Source organism: Rana temporaria, chromosome 8, assembly GCF_905171775.1.
Source record: "Rana temporaria chromosome 8, aRanTem1.1, whole genome shotgun sequence".
Classification (NCBI taxonomy): Eukaryota; Metazoa; Chordata; class Amphibia; order Anura; family Ranidae; genus Rana; species Rana temporaria.
The window spans coordinates 27,177,097-27,201,713 of NC_053496.1; positions in this window are offsets into that span (position 1 = coordinate 27,177,097).

Sequence of the window (24,617 nt, forward strand, 5' to 3'; positions counted from 1 at the left end):
TGTCAGATTTTACGATTGTGTATACAAAAGTCCGTCTGACAAAAATCCAAAGTACAAACACGCATGCTCACCATAGCACAACATTAGCTAAAGGGCAACCATGTAAATTTGAGTTTGTTGGCCGTCAATTCTTTGCCGTTTGTATGCAATACAAGTTCACGCCCTTCGGACAAAAGTCCTACGCTTTGTCTGATGAAAATCTGATTGTGTGAACGAGGCTTAACTTTACAAAAACTGTCCAAAACACAACTGAGTCCCCCACGCTAACTTCAGTGGAGCGGCGGAAAGCGGCCATGTCAGCAGCTTGCTGAGACTGCCATCAATCAGGGCAGCTGGCGGATCCAGACTTGAACGTCGGGATGACGCACTGCCCCGACTGATAGCAGTGACGTCAGCGGAGAGCAGACTTCAGACCTTTCTCCGCTGAAAACGGGTCACAGGAGTGAAAAACAAATTGCACTCCTTTGACCCAGAGGAGAAGCCCAGCCTAAAAAGCTCAGGCTGGACTTCTCCTTTAAGGCCAGGGACTGATGTGAATGTACGATTTATATGTAAAGCACTGCATAAATTAACAGCGCTATAAGTACCTGAAATAAAAAATACGTTAAAGTTTTAAGAAGTAGTAATATATAGAAAAGATATAAGCAAAAAGGTAAAAGTTTTTTCTTAAATTGATTTGCAGATCTTGCGCAGCAATTTTTTGCATATATGTATAAAATATATTTCATTTTTTGGATTACATTGTTTTATTAAAGGACATTGTTTAGTGCACTAACCACGGTTTGCCTATAGCACAATCAGCAAGTCAGCAAACTGTGTCTGGGTCACCTATATCAGCTAATCAGCTTTCAGCTGCCATCCATAGACAGCACTATGAGTTACAAAATGTATAATCACATAATTTTTTTTTTTTTCCTGTTTAATAATTGTATTCACAACAGGAAATTACTGATAGACTCCATGATATGATTTTGATTTAAAGCTTGAAGTTTTATAAAGATGTGTAATTAATAGAAAAAAAAATGTGTGGGGTGGTATGATTTGAACGGAATCATTTTGAAAAAGTGTAAAGACTTCATTGAAAAGGCAATTTGCATACGATATCTTTTAGACATGACGCAAGCAGCTATTTTAGAGATGTATGTTATAGGTGAGAAAGACATACAGCAAATCTCATCAACACATCTGTTGTCTCCCGCCTTTGTTAATTTACACTAGAAAATAGATGTGGGGGGAAAAACGACTCTCTTCACTTACGAGCGCATTCAGCCTGTTACATTTTTATAGAATGGCTTTGACAAAAATGGAAAACCTAGCAGAAAATGTAATGAGGTTTGTTCACTCTGCATTGACTTACAGGGAGAGAGTTTTACAAAACATTCAAAGAAATTAAAGCCACATGCGGAAAGAAAGGGAAGCAGCAGAAAGTCTGAATTTTAGAATGAACACATCTCATCTATGTAACACTTAAAGTAGAACTAAAGAAAATAATGTTTTTTTCATTTTGATTGACTTAAAGGGGGCCAAAAGTTCTTGTCCATTTATTTTATTTTTTTGCCATCTGTGTCACATACGGGAGATTTCCTTTTACCTCCTGCCCCATAGCAAAGACAGGAGGTGAGAGGAAATCCGTCCAAAGTGACAGAATCCCAGAGTGTCAGGAGAGTCACCAGAACTAGTGTCCCCTTTCGAAGATTTCCCGTCTATTACTGTTCTGGTGTCAACTCTAAGGCAGCAATAAAAACTGACAGGTGCCCTAATCCTTCTCCACTCTATCCAAAAAAAAATGTACAGTAGTTCCCTGGCTTGCCATACAGAACCTCCTGCTTCACCACTAAGGAGAAACTAACCTTTTCAGATGAGTGTTTGGAAAAACCGACAATGGTACGTCAACATGACTACTGACTAAACTTGGTGGCCGACTTTTTTTTTTAAAGCCAAACATTTTATTATTATAATTTTGATGAATTATTGAATGGCTGGAACCCCTTCAAAAAGGGGTTATTTTTTTGCCATACAGTTATGGCCAAAACTATTGGCACTCCTGCTTTTCTGTCAGATAATACACCACAACATTTCCCACTTCTCTCTTTGTATTGTCTCTAGGACAGAAAGGTATGGGAAATCTCCCCAATGAGACACACATACAGTCATGGCCAAAAATATTGGCACCCCTGCATTTTTGTCAGATAATGCACCACTTCGCACATTTGTAATTGTTACAATTACAAAGGTTTAGGCATTCTCATGTTTATTTCTTTTGTTTGTATCGGTAGGACACAAAAAAGTGGAGAAACAAAAAGTCAAATCTGACATTAGACACAAAACTCCAAAAATGTACTGTCACATACGTGATGGTGGTGAGCTCGATATAGCAGAAGGAAACCTCCCTTACGGCTCCTACTCTCGGCCCCTGGTAAAGTAACAAAAAGGCACAGGAGTGAGTGGTACAAGTGCCTGGCAGGATCAACAAAGGTAGAGGTAATCAGGACGTTCAGGAACTTCTGAGGAACTGGGAAAGAGGAGCTGAAGCATCTGACAAGTTAGGCAGACAGGAACTGGATCACTGGACCGGAACTAGGAACAAACAGGCTCAGTTCAGCAGACTGGAACAGCTTGGACTGGAACCAGGACAGACAGATATCGTTCAGCAGACTGGAGCAGACTGGACTGGAACCAGGAACAGACAGGAACTATTCAGCAGACTGGACTGGAACAGACAAGTGGCCATATTCTCGTACATTGCCCGCGGGCGGCGCGTAAGCCATTTACACTCCGCCGCCCCAACCTACAGGAGCAAGTGCTGTATTCCCCAAACACTTGCTCCGTAGTTTGGGGCGGCGGAGTGTAAATGGCCCGGCGTAGCCACGCGTATCTCCAAGGGGGCGGCTTCTATTTAAATTAAGCGCGCCCCCGATTCTAACGAACTGCGCATGCGCCGGGCTTAAAATAGCCCAGTGCGCATGCTCCAGTTCTCGGCGTAAAACGTCAATGACGCCGACGTGTGCGTCATTGACGTAAAGTCGTATTCAAGAACGACTTAGGGAAACGACGTAGCCGACGGAAAAACACGACGCGGACCCGACGCCATACTTAACATGGCCTACGTGGGACTTGCGTAAACTTACCCCTCATATAGCAGGGGTAAGTTTACGCTTACGCAAACGACGTTCGCGGCGCGAATTCGTTTGGGAATCGGCGTATCAGGCTCATTTGCATAAACAAATGAGACCTGAACGTAAACGACATCTAGCGGCGGGCGGAGTAATTACATTTAAGATCCGACAGTGTAAGTGACTTACACATGGCGGATCTTAAGTGTATCTATGCGAAAATGATTCTAAGAATCAGTCGCATAGATACACGGGCCAAAAAAGAGAGATACGATGGAGTATCCTGAGATACTCCATCTTATCCTTACTCAGAATATGGCCCAGGAATCATTCAGCAGACTGGACTGGAACTAGGAACAGACAGGAATCGTTCAGCAGACTGGACTGGAACCAGGAACAGACAGGAATCGTTCAGCAGACTGGACTGGAATCAGGAACAGACAGGAAGCGTTTAGCAGACTGGACTGGAACCAGGAACAGATAGGAATCGTTCAGCAGACTGGAGCGGACTGGACTGGAACCAGGAACAGACAGGAACCATTCAGCAGACTGGAGCCGACAGGATGGTCAGATAGGCCGGGTCAGTTATCAGGCGGTCGGCAAGGTACAGAGGTGCAGACAGAAAAATAGTCAGAACAGGCCAAGGATCAGGTGTAGTTGGATGGATGGAATAGTCACAGGTAAGCCGGGGTCTTTCACAGGTTAAGTCACAGATCATGTTTCAGGTACGCAAACGCTGTAGAGCAGACAGCGGGGACGGTATGTGACAGGCCGGCTAAAATAGCCTGCCTGGCGCCAACAGAGGTGCGCACATGCATGCGCGGTTGCATCCGCAATCGGGAACCACAGAGTCTGAGGCGCCTGTCTCTGGCAGGATCTTCATGACATGTACTGGACAAAATTATTGGCAGCCTTAATTTAATATTAGGTATTGGAAGAAATACCTAAAATCAATCACTTTCTGTAACCATTACATATACCTCTCTACTGGAATTTTGGACCACTATTTTGCCAACTGCTTCAGGTCTTTCAGATTGGAAAAGTTCCTTTTCCTAACTGCTGTTTGATCTCTTCACATGTGCTCTATGGGATTTAGATCTGGACTCGTTGCTAGCCAGTTTAGTTCTCTCCAGCGCTTTGTTTTAAATCAATCATGGGGGCATTTTGACATGTGCTTTGGGTCATTGTCCTGCTGTAAGACCCATGACCTCTGATGGGGAACCAACTTTCTGACACTGGGCCCTATATTGCACCCCAGATTTTTTTTTTGGTAGTCTTCAGATTTCATAATGCCATGCACAGTGAAGATATCCAGCGCCTGAGGCAGAAAATCAACCCGAAAACATCAGTAAATCTCCACCATGTTTGACTGTAGGGACTGCATTCTTTACTTTAAAGGCCTCATTCTTTTTCTGAAAACAGTAGAAAGATGGGCTTTACCAAAAAAGCTGTAACTTTGTTTCATCTGTCCACAGCACATTCTCCCAAAATAATTTTGTCTTCCTCATGTAAATTTTGGCAAACCCTTTGATACATGTTTCTCTTTCATGCCCAGGGAGATTAGCCACAGTGCCATGGGCTGTAAACTTTCTGACAATGTTGCTAACAGTGGATACAGGAACATTAAGATCTCTGGGGATAGACTTGTAACCTTGAGATTGTCAATGCTTTTCCAAAATTTTTGTTCTCAAATCCTTAGACAAGTATTTGCTGCTCCTTCTCTTCTCCATGCTCAGTGCGGCACACAGACACACAACAGAAAGGTTGAGTCAACTTTTATCATTTTTGAGAAGGTGCCAATATTTTTTTTTTTGCATGGAATTTGTCAGATCTGGATTTTTTTTCTCCACTTTTTTGTGTCCTACCAATACAAACAAAACAAATAAACCTAAGAATGCATAAACATTTGTAATTGCAACACTTCTTCTGGGTGAAGTGTTGCATTATCTGACAAAAATGCAGGGGTGCCAATATTTTTGGCCATGACTGTATGTGTGTCTCATTGGGGAGATTTTCCATACCTTTCTGTCCTAGAGACAATACAAAGGGAGAAGTGGGAAATTTTGGAGACTCCGAAACTGGTGCCCCCTTTGAAATATTCTCTCTTTCAATTGCAGTTCTCCAATGGTTTTCAGTCCCCCTTAAAAATAGAGGGTAAAACTCCCTGGTGGGGACACAGCAACAAAAACCTGACAGAAGATATTCCCCCTTATTACACAGTCACAAAAAAAAAAAAGAAGAGAAGTACATTTGACAGTCATGTTTGTTTTCACCTTTAGCAATTGTGACTTTTCTATTGAAAAACATTTTTTTTTCAGATATACAGCAGAAGCTTCCCCTGCTCCTCTTAACTTCTTTACAGTTTTGTTTTTTCACAACAATGCCCTACGAATGAAAGTAATTTACTCAAGCTGTCTTTTCTTGCAAGTATCTTAAAGCCATTTTATTTACATAAAATGAACAGCCTTTTGAATGCCTACACCCGAGAATGAGTCAAATAATCCATCCTTTAAAAGGTGAGCTATAATAATTCAAATGTTTCTCGGCCATAAATGTGGAAGAAATCTGATTTACTAATCTTAAACTGCCATACATTATACAATTTTCTTTTAGAATTATGCAATATTATAAAATAGTATAGTAACAAAGGAATTTGTGTAAAGTGAATACACAGGTTGCCACTGCAATCCTAGTTGCCTGGTTGTCATTCTGATCCAATAGATTCAACATTTGAGTCACTGACTGACTGACTAGTAATAGGCAGGTTCATAAAAGCTCCTGACATTACGTTGGTCTTTCTGATCTGGATTCTTGTTCCAGATCAGTGACTCAAAAAGCCCACAAACAGCTGGGCAATGTGTAAGCAAATCAGGAGTGCTGGAGTTAGTATCAGAGATTAAGAAAATATTTAGGTAAGAGAATAAGCACATAACAAACCCAAAGGAAGGGAATATATGGGATGTTCATGGTCTGACCTCTCAGTAAGAGAACATAAACACAAGTGTAATACAAAATTGCAAAATGTTAGTATTACACAAAGCAAAAGAGGATAAGCTAGATATCAACAATGGCAGCTTACATATAAAAGTATCTTACAAAAGTGAGTACACCCCTCACATTAATATCTTAATATTTTAGTATATCTTTTCACTTGAGGCCTGTTCTAAGTGAAACCTGTCCTGTTAAACCGCTGTATGGTCTTGGTCGTGCTGCAGCTCAGTTTCAGGGTCTTTGCAATCTTCTTATAGCCTCGGTCATCTTTTGGTAGAGCAACAATTCTTTTTTCAGATCCTCAGAGATTTCTTTGCTATGAGGTGCCATGCTGAACTTCCAGTGACCAGTATGAGAGAGTGAGAGCGATAACACCAAATTTAACACACCTGCTCCCCATTCACACACCAGACCTTGTAACATAAATAAATCACATGACATCGGGGAGGTAAAAATTACTAATCGGGCCCAATTTAGACATTTTTACTTAGGGGTGTATTCACTTTTTTTTTTTAATTGTTTATTTATAGATTTTCAAATCAGACAAAGTAATTACATAATCCAGACTTTTGAATGATTAAATGTGCAAGAAATAAACAGTCACATTTTCAACAGGAAACAGACAAGTCTGGTTGTATACAAGTTAGTTATACCATAAAATAGAAAATAAGTGGTGGGTTCAACATGAACAACTTATCATGGCTTTGCTGAGCAGAAGCATATATCAACAATCTATTACCTGTATAGAAAAAAGAGAGGAAGAAGGGAAGAGAAAAAAAAAGGGGGCATCATTCCAAACAGAACTGTGGGGGATATGGGCAATGAGTAGGCAGCTATGGTGGAGTGGAATGAGGCTCTGTGTTAAAATCAGAAGAGTCCCATCTCTCCCAGATAGCTTTGAATTTGGGTAAAGAATCATCTATAACAGCTGTAAGACGTTCCATCCTTCGAATATCAGCAAGGGTGTATTCACTTTTGTTGCCAGCGGTTTAGACATTAATCGCTGTGTGTTGAGTTATTTTGAGGAGACAGCAAATGTACACCTTTATACAAGCTGTACACTCACTACTTTACATTGCAGCAAAGTGTAATTTCTTCAGTGTTGTCACATAAAAAGATTATAATAAAATATTTACATAAATGTGAGGGGTGTTCAAGCATGTTCAATCCAGGGGTAGTTCACAACTTCTTCAGATGGAGTTCCTAGAGGCCATAGCCCTTGAGATATATATATATATATATATATATATATATATATATATATATATATATATATATATATATATATATATATATATATATATATATATATATATATCTAAGTTCAAAAACTAAAAAACTAGTTAAAATTGGTATGAGCCACACCATAGAATAAAAAAGGTTCAGAGGTTCTCAACTTCCACAGAGTAATGAGACCATATGTCTCAGTATACGTGAGATACATTATATATTAATAATATTATTATTATTATTATTATTATTATTATTATACAAGATTATATAGGGCCAACAGTTTGCACAGTGCTTTACAACACAAGGGCAGATAGTACAGTTACAATATAATGCAATACAGGAGGAATCAGAGGGCCCTGCTCATTAGAGCTTACAATCTAGGAGGTAGTGTCAAGTGATACAAAAGGTAATAACTGTGGGGGATGAGATGGAGAAAAACAAAGTACAGTTGTTAGGTGGGGGCAGAATAGGCTTCTCCAAAGAGGATGGTATTAAGGGATTTCTAAAAGCAAGCAGAGTAGGAGATAATTGGACAGATTGGGGTAGGCAGTACCAGAGGGGGGGATAAGTCCTGGAGGCGAGCATGGGAGGTGGTGACGAGGGAGCTAGAGAGCAGGATGTATTTGGAGGAACGAAAAGAAAGATTAGGTTGGTATTTTGAGACTAGGTTAGTGAGGTAGCTTGGGGCCAAGTTGTGGATGGCTTTGTAAGTTGTTAATATTTTGAATTTAATTTGTTGGGTGAGTAGGAGCCAATGTAGGGATTGACAAAGAGGAGACAACAAAGTGGTTGGTAAGGTGGATGAGCGTGGCAGCAGAATTAAGGATGGACTGAAGGGGGGATATCCTATGTAAAGGTAAGCCAATAAGGAGGGAGTTTCAGAGGTCGATTCGTGAAAGGACCAGTAAGTGAACTAGGAGCTTGGTGGTGTCATTGGTTAGAAAGGGACATATTTTGGAGATGTTGCGGAGGTTGAGGCAAGGTTTAAACAATGCTTGGATGTGAGGTCTAAAGGATAGATCAGAGTCCAGGATTACACATAGCACCTTGGCATGCGGGGACGGGTTGATAGTTGTACCATGGATCTTCACAGAAAGATCAGGAGAAGGGGCACATGGGGGAAGAAATACAATGAGTTTGGTTTTTGATAGATTGAGTTTGAGGAAGTGGTGTGACATCCAGATTAATATGTCTGTTAGTAAATTAGTGATACGTGAGGAGACTGAAGGAATGAGATGGGGGGAGTAGAGAGATACATTTATATATAGATATAATTGATCACTGTAAATGGGTAACCTACACAGACAATTCAAATTATTGCAAACTAAGGCGATGACATGAAAACTACAGTAAAAACACAGTAGTTAGCTAAAAAAATTATAATTTCTCAAATTAAATCCAACAATCTGATTACTAATGGTTGCACTTTTGCTCTAGAAAACAGGGACATGTGCGGACACTGAGGAGGTGGCTGGGACATGTGGATGGTTCAGACTCTTCCACATATAAACTCCACCAGCAGCTTTAACAAAAAAACTGTTTTCTCATCTTGCCCCATATCACATAATTCACATGAGCCCTACAAACACTAGATATGAATAATTTTATTCAGGACTGTGTACATGCAGTATTTTTTTTATAGTATCTCCAACTGTCAAACAGTGGGAAGTCATATTTAGTTATGCCTGACATTTCTGCCCACAAAAGTCTGCACTCCATTATCTACTTGACAAGGAAAAAAGTAGCATTACTTATAATATAAATTTATATTATGAAGCCATACCTACGCTGTAAAATTTACTGTGCTTACCTGATATTTTATACTTTCTGCAACACAATAAATGTAAGTGCTCCGCTACATTCCTCTAGAAGCCTATTGACTCAACATGATTGACTGTATAACAGCAGTGGATATAATGTATTGTGCCAGCTTTACAATACCCAAAATGCGGCTTAATATTGAAAAATCCATTCCTTTTTAGGTATAAGCTAGGAGGACATCATGTTCTACTGTATAGTTTGCAAAATGTTGTTTCTTCAGTCTTTTTCCTGTGGCGTTTAGGTTACCCGTGTCAAGTTTAACAATGATTTGCATTTCGGAAACAGTCACTGCTATGTAACATAACTGTGTGAGCCAACTCTAAGCAGCCACAGGACAAAAGCCAATTGCACCGCTTGCTTATTTGTAAGCTCTGTGATTGGACACGTGACAATGTTTTGCTTCAGTCAGTCTATTTGTGCTGTGAGAGCCAGGATACTGCAACATTTCTATTAATATGTCCTACCATGAGGTGAAAAGTAAAACCCAGCTAGAAAAGTTAGTATTGTCAACACACAAGTGACATCTTAGCTAAAGATCATCCACTGAATGCCAATATACAGACCAATCCTTCAAGACAGAACCCGTGCGGTGGAAATGGTTAATACGTTTGATTATAGTGAAGTAGCCAAAATAAACCACCATTTCTGTAATAGGACTGGGGTACTAAGACAGGATAACCTGTCGGCTTATGCTGAGGATCAATATTAATAGAAGGACCTATGCATTTAAAATTTATGAAAACCTACTGTTTTAATAACCCAACCTTTTACCCTACAACAGTAAGCTGACCAATCTAGACCATCTCCAAAACCAATTCCACTGATGTACTATTTTCTACATCTAGCACAGATGACTGGCAAAAAGTCAGAGGGCCCATTCACACTTTGTTGTCCTGTTGTGTCCAGGGGCGGATCCAGTGGGAGGCAATGGGGCAATTGTCCCCCCAAGAAATTAGTTGCGGGTGAGCGGCGGGCCAATCAGTGGGCCAGTGGGTCGGGGAGCAGAGAGATGACATTATATCTCACCGTCCGGTGCCCGCCCTGCATTCCTGCAGTTCTGCCATCACTGTGCAGGCAGCCACGGGCAGCAGAGAGATTACATAATCTCTCTGCTGCCTGACTTCACTCTGGGACACAGGAGGTGACATTTCCCACCTTAGCAGGAAAGTGACAATTGTAGCATGCAAGTGACAATCCGCAATGTGTGGCAGGTGACGTGGCAAGTGACAATCCGCAACGTGTGTCAGGTGACACTTTTAACATTGATAAATATACACAGTATATATTATTTTCTATGTGTTTTGGAAGAAATATGAACATTTAAAAAAATGAATTTTCTTGTACTGTATGTACATTTAGGTACTTTGTGCACCCCCCAGATATTTATCCCAAAATATAAACCTCAAAGTCTATATTACATAAGTGAAAATTTTATGTAACCTAGCGGAGGGGTAAAGCTTACATTGAATGACTTTGCTCTATTTTAGGAGAGCTTTATTTCCCTTTCGATGATACATTGCCACACATGCAGGGAAAATATACAGATTTGCATAAATTGGAAGTATAACAACAAGACAGAGAGTTGGCAAGGGCACAAATTAGCATGATGACCAGTAGTTCACAAGTTTGTGATGGGCAAAGATACAAATGACATTGCCTTTATTTACATCAGCACCATGCATTTTGGTGCACTGCAATGCATGTACATTGGCAATGTGTTGACTTTGTGTGTTGGGGTTAGGGTTTGCCACCTCATCCCTTTAAAACAGAACACATATGAATTACACAGGTTCTGTTTCTAATTAAGTGGTAATTAGACTCATTTGGTGCCTTACCTGCATTAAATCAGCCACAGAACCTGTGTAATTCATATGTGTTCTGTTTTAAAGGGATGAGGTGGCAACCCTAGTTGGGGTGCTATTTAAAAGGAAAGGGACCACATGTGCCAAGACACATATTGTGGTTTAAAGTGGAAGTAAAAATAAAACCTAACTCTAAACCTACTCTAAATCACATTCTAGGCCTAATCTATCTAGCTCTGTAATAGAAAACTCACTATACTTACCTGTTCTGCAGCTGCTCCAGTCTCCAGCGGCACCCTTGGTGTGCAGGAGAAAGCGGACATCAGCTGCCTATCCTACACACTAAAGTCTCTGCTGACAGCTGCCGCTGCGTATCTATAGGACACAAAGAGCATGGCTCAATCACGCTCCTCACTCCCTCCTTAATGGCTCCTGCTGCCGTGTCTCAGCCAATGAGGAGCAAAAGAGACCCGGGAGAGCCGCTACTCTAGTCTGGATCAGGATCGGGCTAAGGCAAGTTTTAGGGAGGCCAAACCCCCCCCCCCCCAACCTAAACTGCTGAATGCTAAGTATTTGGGGGGCTGCGGAGGGAGCTGCACACTGATGTTTTTTTACCTTCATGCATTGATTGTATGAAGGTAAAAATACCTTCACCCTTAAGCACTTTAATGCAAGGAATGCAATAAGCTAAAAAAAAAAATGGAACCACTTTAACTCCAATGGTTCTGAATGTAGAGTTGGTTATGGGACACAATAGTAAGGTTTCATGTGGTTCTATTCACAATGTTAAAAATATAATTAAATCCCATGTTTTGTTTGGAAGTGATTATACATAAAAAAAGTTCCACATGTAAAACCAATTAGTGACGATGGTACAGGTCCAGATCACTCTATTTTATTTCTCTAAGGACTAGCTTGCTTGATGCCGAGTTTTGCAAAGATGTCTTTTTATTGACATTCAATAAATTGAGACATTTAGGATCTTTTGCACAAATCAGTTATCATTTGTAAGCTCTTTTTTTTCGTTTAAATCTTCAAATACATCTGTTTTTAGACAACAATATCATTCAGTAGTAGTATTTCTGTCTTTGGCCACCTTAAGGAAACACCATGTCACGAATTGGACACAGGGCTTGCATCAAGTTTTTTTTTTTAACAGACTGCAAAAAAAAAACATTGAGCACTGCATTCTCCTGTGTAATACACGTTGCTATCCGCAAAAAAGGAGGACATAAGTTAATAGCTTTGAGAGGAAGAAAAAAATCTGGCATCACAGAACAAACTGAAAGGTTAAAGAAGGACATTTTTGCTCGCAGAGACAGTTTAGGGACTTTGGGAAAAAGAGAGATTTATAGAGATAGGTTTTAGAAATTTATGGATGGGTTTTACAACATGATAGTCAGAAGTGGAAAATTTAAAGGAGATCAAAACACCCAGGAGGAAAACAGGGAGAATTTTGTATAAATATCCAACAAAAAATCTGTTCTCTCTTGCTGCGGAACAACTGCTCAAACATAAGCGCGCATTCTGCGTATTTGCTAAAGCTTTAATACAATGCACAGATGTGTATTCAGGATGGATTTTCTTCAGGCAAAGGGAATGGGTGGAGAGATTTACAGTATCTCTGCCTTTAGTATGCGGCAGCTGTCGTAGAGTCAGATAGAGCAGGCTGGAAGTTCTCGGCTCACCAGTAGGTTTAGACCTATAAATCTATTGTAATACCAGCGTTTATTTACCATTACTTGGTACCCAAGCCGAGATCTGCAGGCAGGCTACATAGACTTGAGTCCAAGGCAACATGACCTACAGTTGAGATGCCAACATAAATGGTGCTGCACCACAGTGGTCTTCTTAACAGATTTTGGAATTAACCAACTGAGTCGCAAAATCTTTTTCTTTCTTAAACCCTGAAACCTTTTTTTATTTGTTTTTTGTACCGTTTTCAAAAGCAAAAATTATGTAATTTGCACATCACCAGAAATGTATCCCAAAATATTAACCTCAACGTCTGTAATTATGTTACACAAGTGCAACTTTTATGTAACATAGCAAAAGCGCAAAGTGGATACCTGCACTCTACTTTAGGAGAGCTTTATTTCCCTTTTGATGATACACTGCAACACACACACACATACAGGAAAACAATATTGGTTTGCATGAATTGGAAGCATACCATTAACCACTTGCCAACCGCAGCCAGTAGATATACGTTGGCAGAATGGCTGGTGTGCGCAAAGCAATGTATGGGTACCTTGCTTTAAAATTCCCGCCTTGCACACCTGCCGCAAGCTCTGTGACCATGCCCACGGGACTCAATGTCCGCCCGTGTCCGGCGATCATGTCACAGAGTGGCAGAACGGGGGTATGCCATTGTAAACAAGGAATCTCCCTGTTCTGCCTAGTAACAGGACACTGATCGTCAGCTCCCTGTAATCAGGAGCAGTGATCAGTGTTGTGTCACAGGAAGCCCAGCCCCCACACAGTTAGAATCACTCCCTAAGACAAAACCCCTTCCTTGCCCCATAGTGGTTAACCCCTTCCTGTGTCAGTGTCATTTACACAGTAATCAGTGCATTTTTAAAGCACCGATAACTGTATAAATGACAAAGGTCCCAAAAAAGCATCAAATGCATCTGATGTGTCCACCATGTCACAGTCACAGTATTGCAGCCATAACTAGTAAAAAAAAAATATATCTATTAATAAAAATGCCATAAAACTATCCCCTATTTTGTAGACGCTATAACTTTTGAGCAAACCAATCATTATACGCTTATTGCGATTTTTTTTTAACAAAAATATGTAGAAGAATACATATCGGCCTAAACCATGGGTCTTCAAACTATGGCCCTCCAGTTGTTCAGGTACTACAATTCCCATCATGCCTAGTCATGTCTGTGAATGTCAGTGTGTTACAATGCCTCATGGGATGTGTAGTTCTACAACACCTGGAGGGCCGTAGTTTGAGGATCCCTGGCCTAAACTGAGGAAAAAAAAAGTATTTTTTTATATATTTTTGGGGAATATTTATTATAACAAAAAGTAAAAAATAGCTTTTTTTTCAAAATTGACGCTCTTTTTTTGTTGATAGAGCAAAAAATAAAAACCGCAGAGGTGATCAAATACCACCAAAAGAAAGCTCTATTTGTGGGGAAAAAAGGACGCCAATTTTGTTTGGGAGCCACGTCACACGACCGCGCAATTGTCAGTTAAAGCGACGCAGTGCCGAATCGCAAAAAATGACCCGGTCATTGGGCAGCCAAATCCTCCGGGGCTGAAGTGGTTAACATAAAGGATTTGTGTGGGCACAAAAACTAGAATGATAACTTTTTCACGAATTTGTGATTGTCAAAAATCCTGTAGTGCTAATCCCTTTATCGGTCTGCTCATTTAAAATCCCAAGTTCTATTCCCGCTAGTGCAGAAGTCAGGCAAAGAGCAACCATAAGGGTTGTCTTTTTAAAGTTTATTGCAGTAACTTGGATAGGGTTCAGGGAGCTGTGGGATACTCCACATTCTTAAGGCTGGTCATAGATGGTGCAAATTTCCCCATCAGACCTAGGGCATCACGGAAAGAGTCCCCACCGACTTGCGCTACACTGTTAGTGTAGCGCCAGTCTTATGGGGCGGACTGGGCCAAGAGCCAAATGGTCTAGCGCCCCCATAAAGCGGCCGCACTGCTTCCGATATGCAGGAGGCCAGCATTCCGCAACTGCGTGTGTGTGTGTGGGGGGGGGCTGCTTCTAATTTTGACAGTCCTATCATCCTGGACCACAAACCTTCCTCACTGTGCTATATGTTTTGTGCTGCAACATTATATCTTCTTAGTCCTCTCCATAAAATTATCAGAAATTTGTGCTTAAAGTAGAACTATAGGCAACACTTTTTTTTAATTTTGGGAGGCCCCTGTCAGTTTACCATCCCTGTCCGATTGCAGATATTTCCCTTCACTTCCTGCCCCATAGCCAAACAGGAAGTTAGAGGAAATATATGCAAATTAAGGGAATCCATTGCCCCCCTCCAGGCCCTCACAACTAGTGTCACCATTCAAAAATTTCAGGGCGGGTCTTAACCACTTAAAGCGGGGGTTCGCCCCAAAACATTTTTTGGCACTGATGGGTGACATGCACTGATGGCTGGCACTGACTCATGGCTGGCAGTGGCACTGATGGATGGGCACTGACTGTTGACCACTGACTGTTGACCACTGACCGATGGAACTGACAGATGGCTGGGCACTGACAGATGGCACTGGATGGCTGGGCACTTACAGGTGATCTGGCACTTAAATTACATGAGAGGAAAAAGAAAACTAAAATATTTTACTATGCTGCCTATAGCGCCCATCTTGGTACACCTTGCACTCGGCCGCATAAAAGCAGCAGCGGACATCTTGTTACACCGAGCCCAAACTATATGGGCTGGGTGTAACAAGATGTCTGCTGCTGGCTTAATGTGGCCAAGTTCAGGGTGTACCAAGATGGGCGTCGGGATGTTCAAGCCCTGAAGGCAACACATAGGGTCACTTTACTTTCCAAATGTGACAGCTCTGGTCAATGATCCGGAAGGATGATGCAGCTGTGCACCGCACCCTGCACCCTGCACCCCCTATTGGGTGGCCCTCTTGAAGTGTTGGGGGAAGCACTTGGGGTCCTATAAAATTAACCACCATGGGTTTAGGAATTGGAACTTGCTTTAATTTTGATTGTTGCTTTTTTTCCCCAGCATTCTCACATATCCATGGTGCCATTCTTCAGAGTGCTTATATGGTAGACTCACTGTGGATCCCTACATGCTGGTTGATTTTAAATCACTGGTACCAAACATACATCAGATATTCAGGCTGTCAGAGTGGGACGTGGCCCTGTGGACAGCCATGTCCCTCATGATTTTTCTCTACCTTTACACGCTAAACTACAACCAGAATCTGAATTTAGAAAATGTATCAGTGCAATGTAATACATTTGCTTTGTTTGCAAATGTGTCTGCCATCAGTTGCAACTAGGAAATGGATTAAATGATAGCTGGAAATAACACTAAAGTAGAGCTCCCTTAACGCCGGAGCAGGCTTCTTGTCCAAGACAGGAAAGTGTCTCCCTACACAGTTCACTGTACTATCCAGCAGACTGTGTCAAAAGTGGGAATCTTCCCCAAGGCAACAAACAAAGCTGAGCTCCCTTCCATAACAAGCACAATGTGTGGGAAACTTGCACTGACCAGCATGTGCCAGAATATGCAGACATCATTACTTCTGAAAAGTATATATACAGAAATACATGCAGTATATTCTGGGAAACTCAGTGTGCTGTTTACTTACCATCATAAAGGAGTTGACATTGGGTGACACACAGGCTGACACACTAACCAAGTTATATAAGTTATATTTTGCCAAGTTAAATCTCCCTTTGAACAAAAGAAAACTATACTGATGGGATCATTTACTGAGCCAGTGCACAACAATGATGAAGTAACTCCTGGCAACCAGATTTCATGTTTCCTCACTTTGGAGCCATCATAACATTTCAAAGCAGCTATTAATAGGATGCTATAGGATTGATTTTCTAAAGGCAAATATGCTCTTAAGTTTTAAAGGGAAATATCTCTTGGCATAGTAAGGCGAAACTCTGCAAGGTTCATTTCCTTAATGAGGCAGAGCTGTCCAATCATACGCAAGCAAAAATACTGCTTTTTTAAAGATTTTCCTTGAACACGGTTAGGTATTTTTTACAAAATAGGATTTTTGACTTACCAATAAAATCGGTTTTGCAGATAACAGTATGGGACACTGGATTTCCAATCATGGGGAACGATCAATCACTCTATTAGCTTTACTATTATTCTTTTTAATCCCTTGATTCTATTCATGCATAGGCATATGTCTTTGTTTATATGTTATATTATGCCTCTCTTTGTATATGCAGCATTTAGCAGTCCCCTTCTATCCCTGGCAAGCAACCTCAAAGCTGCAGTCACACACTCCATGTGTTTATTCCAGCTTCCTGAGTTTAGTGAGCAGGGTTTGCTGGCCACTGTATGTATTCAAAGGGAATGTCTGTATTCCTCAGTATCACAGGCTTGAAAAAGAGGCGTTGCCGCCTCTATAAACGTCTAGCCTTGCCCCTCCACACCCTGCAGCATCTGATGTCATTGGTCAAGTTCCAAGCTATCAGACTGGCTCCAGAGCTGATGTATCCTCTGGTTTTGAGCTTTTGTGCATCTCATAACACTGGCGGGGTTGCTCCCATCTGCTTCAAATGACCCAGGTCCTCATAGGCGACAGCTTTTAACCTGATATGTGCATTAATTCCTACTTCATGTGAGTGGCTAATTTGCACTTTTTACTAATACACGATTTAATCTGATGCACCTTCTTGTGTCTCCTTCACAGACATGGCATAGTCCAACTGGATTCTTGTCGAGTGCCGGTAGAGTAGTGAGTCCATCACTGAACGGACAAATTAATTGCTCTGAGATCCAGCATGTTCATGGGAAGGTGGGCCTCCTCCAGCGACCAAGTCTGACATCCATTTTGAGAGTGTTCCAAGTTTTTTGAGAAAAAGCCTTCCCTAACTTAGGAGCCGAGTTGGTAACACACCTTGCTATGGGGAGTCTGGAATTGGGAGTAAGGCGCATAAGACTAAGCACTGAATTTGTTTGTCCCACACTGCCAGAATGAGTTGCAATGGTCTGGCGTTAAACTGGGAATATGATACAGCCTCGAAGCAAGCAACCATTTGACCCAAGACCCTCATGCAGGCATGAAGTGAGGGCTTCCCTCAGGAAAGACTTCTGTCCTACAGCAGTAAGATTTTGGACAAGGCTGCGCCTTATGTGAGGCTCAGGTAATCCAAGCTGTGTGACTAATCCAGTGAGGACTTGCTCAGATTGAGGATTCAACCAAAGCTCTGCAGAGTCTACTGGATTAGTAAAAGTCAATATATGAAAAAGAAGGGGGGAAGGGAGGGTGGGGAATGTGGGACTTTAAATGAGACGCAGAAAAACCTACGTCTCCATCCCTAATAAAACGTAAATAAGCAGAAAATTGGGACTTTAAATGAAGCATGTGGCCAGAAGATTGGTCAATAATATATATATATATATATATATATATATATATATATATATATATATATATATATATATATATATATATATGTGTGTGTGTGTATTTATTATCTGGATAGTAAAAAACGATTGCATATTGAAAACAATTGATAAACATACAAAAAACATATACATTAAAGATCATTGTCCTAGAAATAGATCATAGCATAAAAGTACACGACACAATGTGTCATATAATATCGTCCTCAGACGAACAGAGTAGTATAATAATAATAATCCAACTGAACTAAAAATCAAATCGACCGTCTATATAAGACATAAGATGCATTCAGATATGCCTGAACTTCCTGGTTCACACGATAATCAGCTGTGATTGGTCACAGCTGATCACATGGTAAGGAGCCTCTGTCAGAGGCTCCATACCATGATCGGAGATGCAGTTAGTCAGACTGACACACAGCACCTGCGGTCGCCACGCTGCTCGTCCCTGCGAGCGCGTTCCGGCATGTTATCCTGCTGGACGTCATATGACGCCCAGTCAGGATAACAGAACCACTGCCCGGCCATCATTCTGCTAAAGGTCGGGCGGGAAGTGGTTTAAAAATAAGATTGATATAATTTGTGATGAAATCATTACTGTATATAGATCTCCCCCACTTAACAATCCATGCCCACAGGTACACAATACTTTCCTCATTCAAGCCCGCTATTATAGATGAGATTGCTAAACCTTTTTCTTATGCCCACCTACCCACTGGAACCTGTTTCCTCCCAAATACTACGGTCACCCGCTGGCTCTATCCTACACTCTCTAACTCACAATCTCTCCCTCTCTTCTTGCATCTTCCCCAACTCATTAAATATGCACTGGTCACCATTACACTTCAAAAGTCCTCATTGATTCCCACCAATCTTAACCTACATCTCCTAATAATTCAACCAATTCCCCTCTTACCTTGGTGGTTGAATTATCACGCATTCAGCAATCAATGTGCATCTACATGTCCTTCTCAACTTTGTATAGGAAGGCAATGTATAATATTGTACATCAATAGTAACCTGAGGAGTTTCATATGTATATTTTATGAACTTGTACAATAAACATTTAGGCCCGGATTCAGATAGGAGATACGACGGCGTATCTCCTGTTTGCGTTAGGCTTTTTTCGGCGTATAGTTACCCCTGCTATATGAAGCGTAGCTAATGTTAAGTATGGACGTCGTTCCCGCGCCGAGTTTTGAAATTTTTACGTCGTTTGCGCAAGTCGTTCGCGAATAGGGCTGGACGTCATTTACGTTCACGTCGAATCCAATACGTCCTTGCGGCGTACTTTGGAGCAATGCACACTGGGATATTTCACGGACGGCGCATTCTATCTGAATCCGGCCCTTACCTTTTATGAATATATTCTGTTTTTTTTTTTGTCTGGCTGCAACAAAGTCCCATGGGTGTTTTAGAAGAGGAGCCTTTACTGGCTAAAGAAAAAAAAGAAATCATCAACAGCTCATTCAGGAGATGAGCATTCAAGCATAAAACCACTTGATGCTCCTAAACGCTTGTAAATGCGCCTATACATTAGGCGTGTTGAGAGCTTGGGCATTCAGTCATCCCAATTTATTAATATTCTGACCAATGGAGTGAATGACCAAATGCTTGATGCGCCTAAACACCTGTGCAAAATGCAGCTTTAAGCTAATTTTAAAAGCAGCTTTACTGCTGCCAGCAGAAAAGTAGGGCTGTGGAAATGAACTATTAATTCATCGATTAATCTTTAATTTTTTTGATCGATCAAAATTCTTTTGATTGGTACTCACCTCTCCGCCGGCTTCCGGGCCTTCCGGGAGTTCCGTCACGGACACCGGCGGGGCTTGCCGCGTCCATCTGAAGGGCTCCTTTGCTGTGTCTTCATATCTGTATGCTGGCGGGACCTTACTATCTGCCACGCACAAGGGCTATTACACTTCCCTCTATCACTTCCCTCTATCAACCTGGGATTCTACAGCCATCCACTGGGAGTTGTGATAGTTCCCTTCACGGGACATCTACATGCCGACGGACTGATGTTAACCTCTCCTCATCTGGATTCAGCAGTGGCATCGTTGTACACATTTTTATACCAGTATCATACTTAGCTACATGTTTTTATGACTGCTTTTGCTACCATTTGGTATTACTCGCACCATTTTTACAGTTTATGTAGCTACATCGATTTTATCTCCAGTGCAATATTTATTTTGTTACCTACTTGAAGACTATAAAAGTTTTAATGCTATTCCCATCGAGCGCTGCCTTTGTGTGTTTTATGTGTCCCTGCCTGCAAGGAGACCAGCTAAAAGTAGTTGGATCTGTATGTGCATTATAATTAATTGAAGTAAGTCGATCGATTTAAAAAAAATCGATTAAAAGAACACAAAAATTTTGATCAGTAACAGCCCTACGGAAAATACATCCAGGGGAGCTGAGCAAATGCTCAGTGTGCATGAGGCACAAGGGTTTACAACCACTTAGAAAATATATAATTAGGAAACTAAAGAAAGATTGATATACATTTGTGAGTATTATGTTTATTATATTTTTTTAAATTTTGCTTTTTCTTCAAAGATAGTAGCGACAGCCTCAAAATAAACAACATTTTCTGGTCTACACAAATGAGCTGTCAACACAGGACAATATATTGGTGTTAAAATAAAAGATGTACATTTATAAATGTAAACATTATTTTAGAAAAAATAGAGATAGGAAGTGGATTTGTCACCGTTCCCATTCTACAAAGAGGACTCACAATCTCTGTGTAATTTGTGCATCATGAAAGGCTGATTTTTTATTCAGGCTCGGGATAAAATTATCAGCTATTAAGCTTTGTTTTCTTCTCCTGCAGCAGACAGATTTCTGGCTAATGATAAAGCTGCTAAATTTGTAGAAAAAAAAAACACCATTTCAAATTTAAACAGGTTTCTGCCCATAGTTTTACCCACTCCTACTTTCCAACTTGTTAAACAAAACAAAAATAAATAAATAATTGTATGCTTAGCTACAGGATGCAGGTGTTCATACTATCCTCACCTTAAATTGGTTGTAAACCCATTACAACCACTTTAACCTACAGGTAAGCCTAGATCAAGGCTTACCTGTAGGTGCAATAAATATTTCCCAAACCTAAAAGGTTTAGGAGATATTTGCAGAAACATCACCAACGAAGTCTACGGCGCATGCGCCGTAGACATCGGGCTCATGAGCACTGAGAGTGCCGCTTCTAACAGCGATCATGCCGTTAGTGGCGGCACCCACGCTCATGCGCGGGAGTGATGTCATCGCGGCTCCATTCACAGGGCCGGAGCCACAATACCCAGAAGTCACTCTGGGAAAGATGGCGGCGTCGGAGGAGGCGAACGAGGACCGCTGCGGGGGCTACAAACTCAGGTAAGTAATTCATAATGCGCTAGTATGCTATGCAGGGTGATTTTTTTTTTCAAGGAGGGTTTACTTACTCTTTAATGAGGCCCTTTTCCTTTGTGGTTTTTGCACTGGATACCTTGAACTTGGTACGTTATACATATTATGAACCTTCAGCACAACATTCAAGTATATTCTATAGCAATTTCTCATGCTTTGCAAATGAGTCAGTGTACATGACTTCACTGGTTAACAGCAGGTGAGTAAGTGACAGATTAATTAATGGTGGTGATGGTAAGGCGAGGTCAGCACATGGAGACCAAAAGAGACCTCCCAAATAACATCAGCTAGATGCTTGCTTAGTCCTGAGGCCCCTTATTATTTCTGTATTGCACCTCATACAGTTGAGCAGGTCCATCTCCAATTTGTCCCCCTTGGTCGCAGCGGGAGACCTCTCCTCATGGTGGCTTTGGCGTCTGAGCTGATGGGATATTTGTTTTAGAACTCTCCTGACAAAGCGACTTGATCGCAAAACTAGTTGAGAAACTCCCCTCCTCTACGTGATCCCTACTTTCACTGTGATCTTTCCCCTCCTGAGATAATCTACCACCAGTGATCTGTATGATTGACTCACGTTGCTTTTTGTATTGTGATGTATTGTTTTTGTCTTTGATGTCTTTTATTTATTTTCTTAATACTATGTTAAGAAATGTATATTTTTTATAATAAACTGCTCTTTTGAGTTCACTTGTTTATCCTGTACCGCTATAGTCCTACTGCTCTCCTTTTTCTTTAGCTTTTTGCTTCTGGTCTCTTGGGTCTTTGGGGTCCCTTGAACCCTATTATCTCTGTTCAAACTGATTTTCAGGATGATGGTACCACACAATTTATATGTATTAAGAGGCTAACAATTTATTCACTCCTGCACATTGCATATCTTTTATGCAATAAATGGCCTACCTGATTGTAGTTTTTGAAAGTGGGACACTTTAACCTCTTGACAACCGAGGACGTCCCTGGGACCTCCTCGACTTTGTGTGGTGATATCTGAATGATGCCTGCAGCTACAGGCATCATTCAGATATCACCGTCTTCAGCCACCGATTCTCTGCACGATAAGAATGCCGCTTGATCGTTCTTATAGGCAGTGGGAGGGGACGCCCCCCCCTCCCGCCGCCATCTGGTGCTTCTCCGGGCTCTCCCGTGCCATTGGGGGCCAGGAGAGCGAATCGGTCGGCGCTGCCTGGAAAGCATAGAGATGACTGGTGACCAGCTGGTCACCAGTCATCTCTATGACCGTCGGAGGCCCGGGCTCGACGTCATGACGTCACTCGCGGTACCCGGAAGTAAACAAAGCCGCAATCGCGGCTGTCAGCATGTGATCTGTGATTTTTTTTTCACCGATTTCATGCTTGTCTTATTGACCCCACATCCCTACATAAAGAGGACCTATCACACTGATTCCTATTACAAGGGATGTTTACATTCCTTGTAATAGGAATAAAAGTAATACAATTTTTTTTTTTTTAAAGTGTAAAAATAAAAAAAATTAAGTAAAATAAAATGTGCGCAGAAGTGAACACGCATGCAAGTCCCGCCCACATATATAAACGCCGTTCAAACCCCACATGTGAGATATAGTCATGTGCTTTAGAGCGTGTGCAACAATTCTAGCACTAGACCTCCTCTGTAACTCGAAAACAGTAACCTGTAAAAAATGTTAAAGCGTCGCCTATGAAGATTTTTAGGTACCGAAGTTTGGCGCCATTCCATGAGTGTGCATAATTTTAAAGCGTGACATGTTAGGTATCTATTTTCTCTGCATAACATCCTCTTTCACATTATACAAAAAAAATTGGGCCAACTTTATTGTTTTGTTATTTTTTAATTCATGAAACCGTTTTTTTTTCCAAAAAAAGACGTTTGAAAAATTATTGCACAAATACTGTGCAAGAAAAAAAAGTTGCAATGACCGCCATTTTATTCCCTAGGGTGTCTGCTAAAAAATATATATAATGTTTGGGGGTTCTGATTAATTTCTAGCAAAAAAAATTGAGATTTTTACATGAAGGAGAGAAGTGCCAAAATAGGCACGGTTATCAAGTGGTTAAAACATTAAAACACCTGGCCGTTGATTATATATTTCAAGGGTTCTTTTGGTGAGATCTCAGGATGAATCCCAGGTCTGCACACCTTCTGTGACCAATGGGAGAAGGCGCCCCTGCTCACTTTTGGAATTATGTATTTTATATCATGATGAATGCAATAGTAGGCACTGAAATATACAAAGACGTACAACTAAAACTTCAAAATGGACAACAGCAAACTTGGGAATTATGACAAGGGGATCTCATGGTTGTGTATTTAAGGTGTACTACAAGCCAGGAACAGAGTCAGCCCACCAGGCTCCATCTACAGTATAACTAAATATTATATTTGGGTGCACTAACCCATCAAATGGTGCTTTGTTTGTGTTTGCTTCCACAAAATCCTTACAAGTTAGTGTAAGTGGAGGTGGGTGAGGAGGCATTATAGGCATGTTATAGAAAATGTCATGCAAATACTGTCCTACATTTATTAAGAATGCTGCAACCTTATCAATTAGTCATTGGTAACGGAATGCTAATTAAAAATAATTGTTGAACCAAATTACTTGTTTTCCAATAGAAGTACTCTAAACTTAAAGCGGGGGTTCACCCTATTAAAAAAAAAAAAAAAAAAAAAAAAAAATGTATTCTAGCATTACATTCGGCATCGTAGCGCGAGCTACAGTATGCCGGTCTTACATTTTTTATCCCCGTACTCACTGTGCTATTCCACATTGAAGATTCCGGGGAATGGGCGTTCCTATGGTGAGAGAAGGTGATTGACGGCCGGCCCTGGCACGTCACGCTTCTCCGGAAATAGCCGAAATAGGCTTGGCTCTTCACGGCGCCTGCGCATAGCCTGTGCGCAGGCGCCGTGAAGAGCCGAGACCTACTCCGGCTGTCTTCGGGGAGCGTGACGTGCCAGAGTCGGCCGTCAATCACCCTCCCTCTTGCTAGGAACGCCCATTCCCCGCGGCAGACGGAATCGTCTATGTACGATTAAACAGTGAGTACAGGGGTTAACAAATGTAAGACCGGCATACTGTAGCTCGCGCTACGATGCCGAATTGTATGCTGAAATGTTGTTCAGCAGGGTGAACCACCGCTTTAACC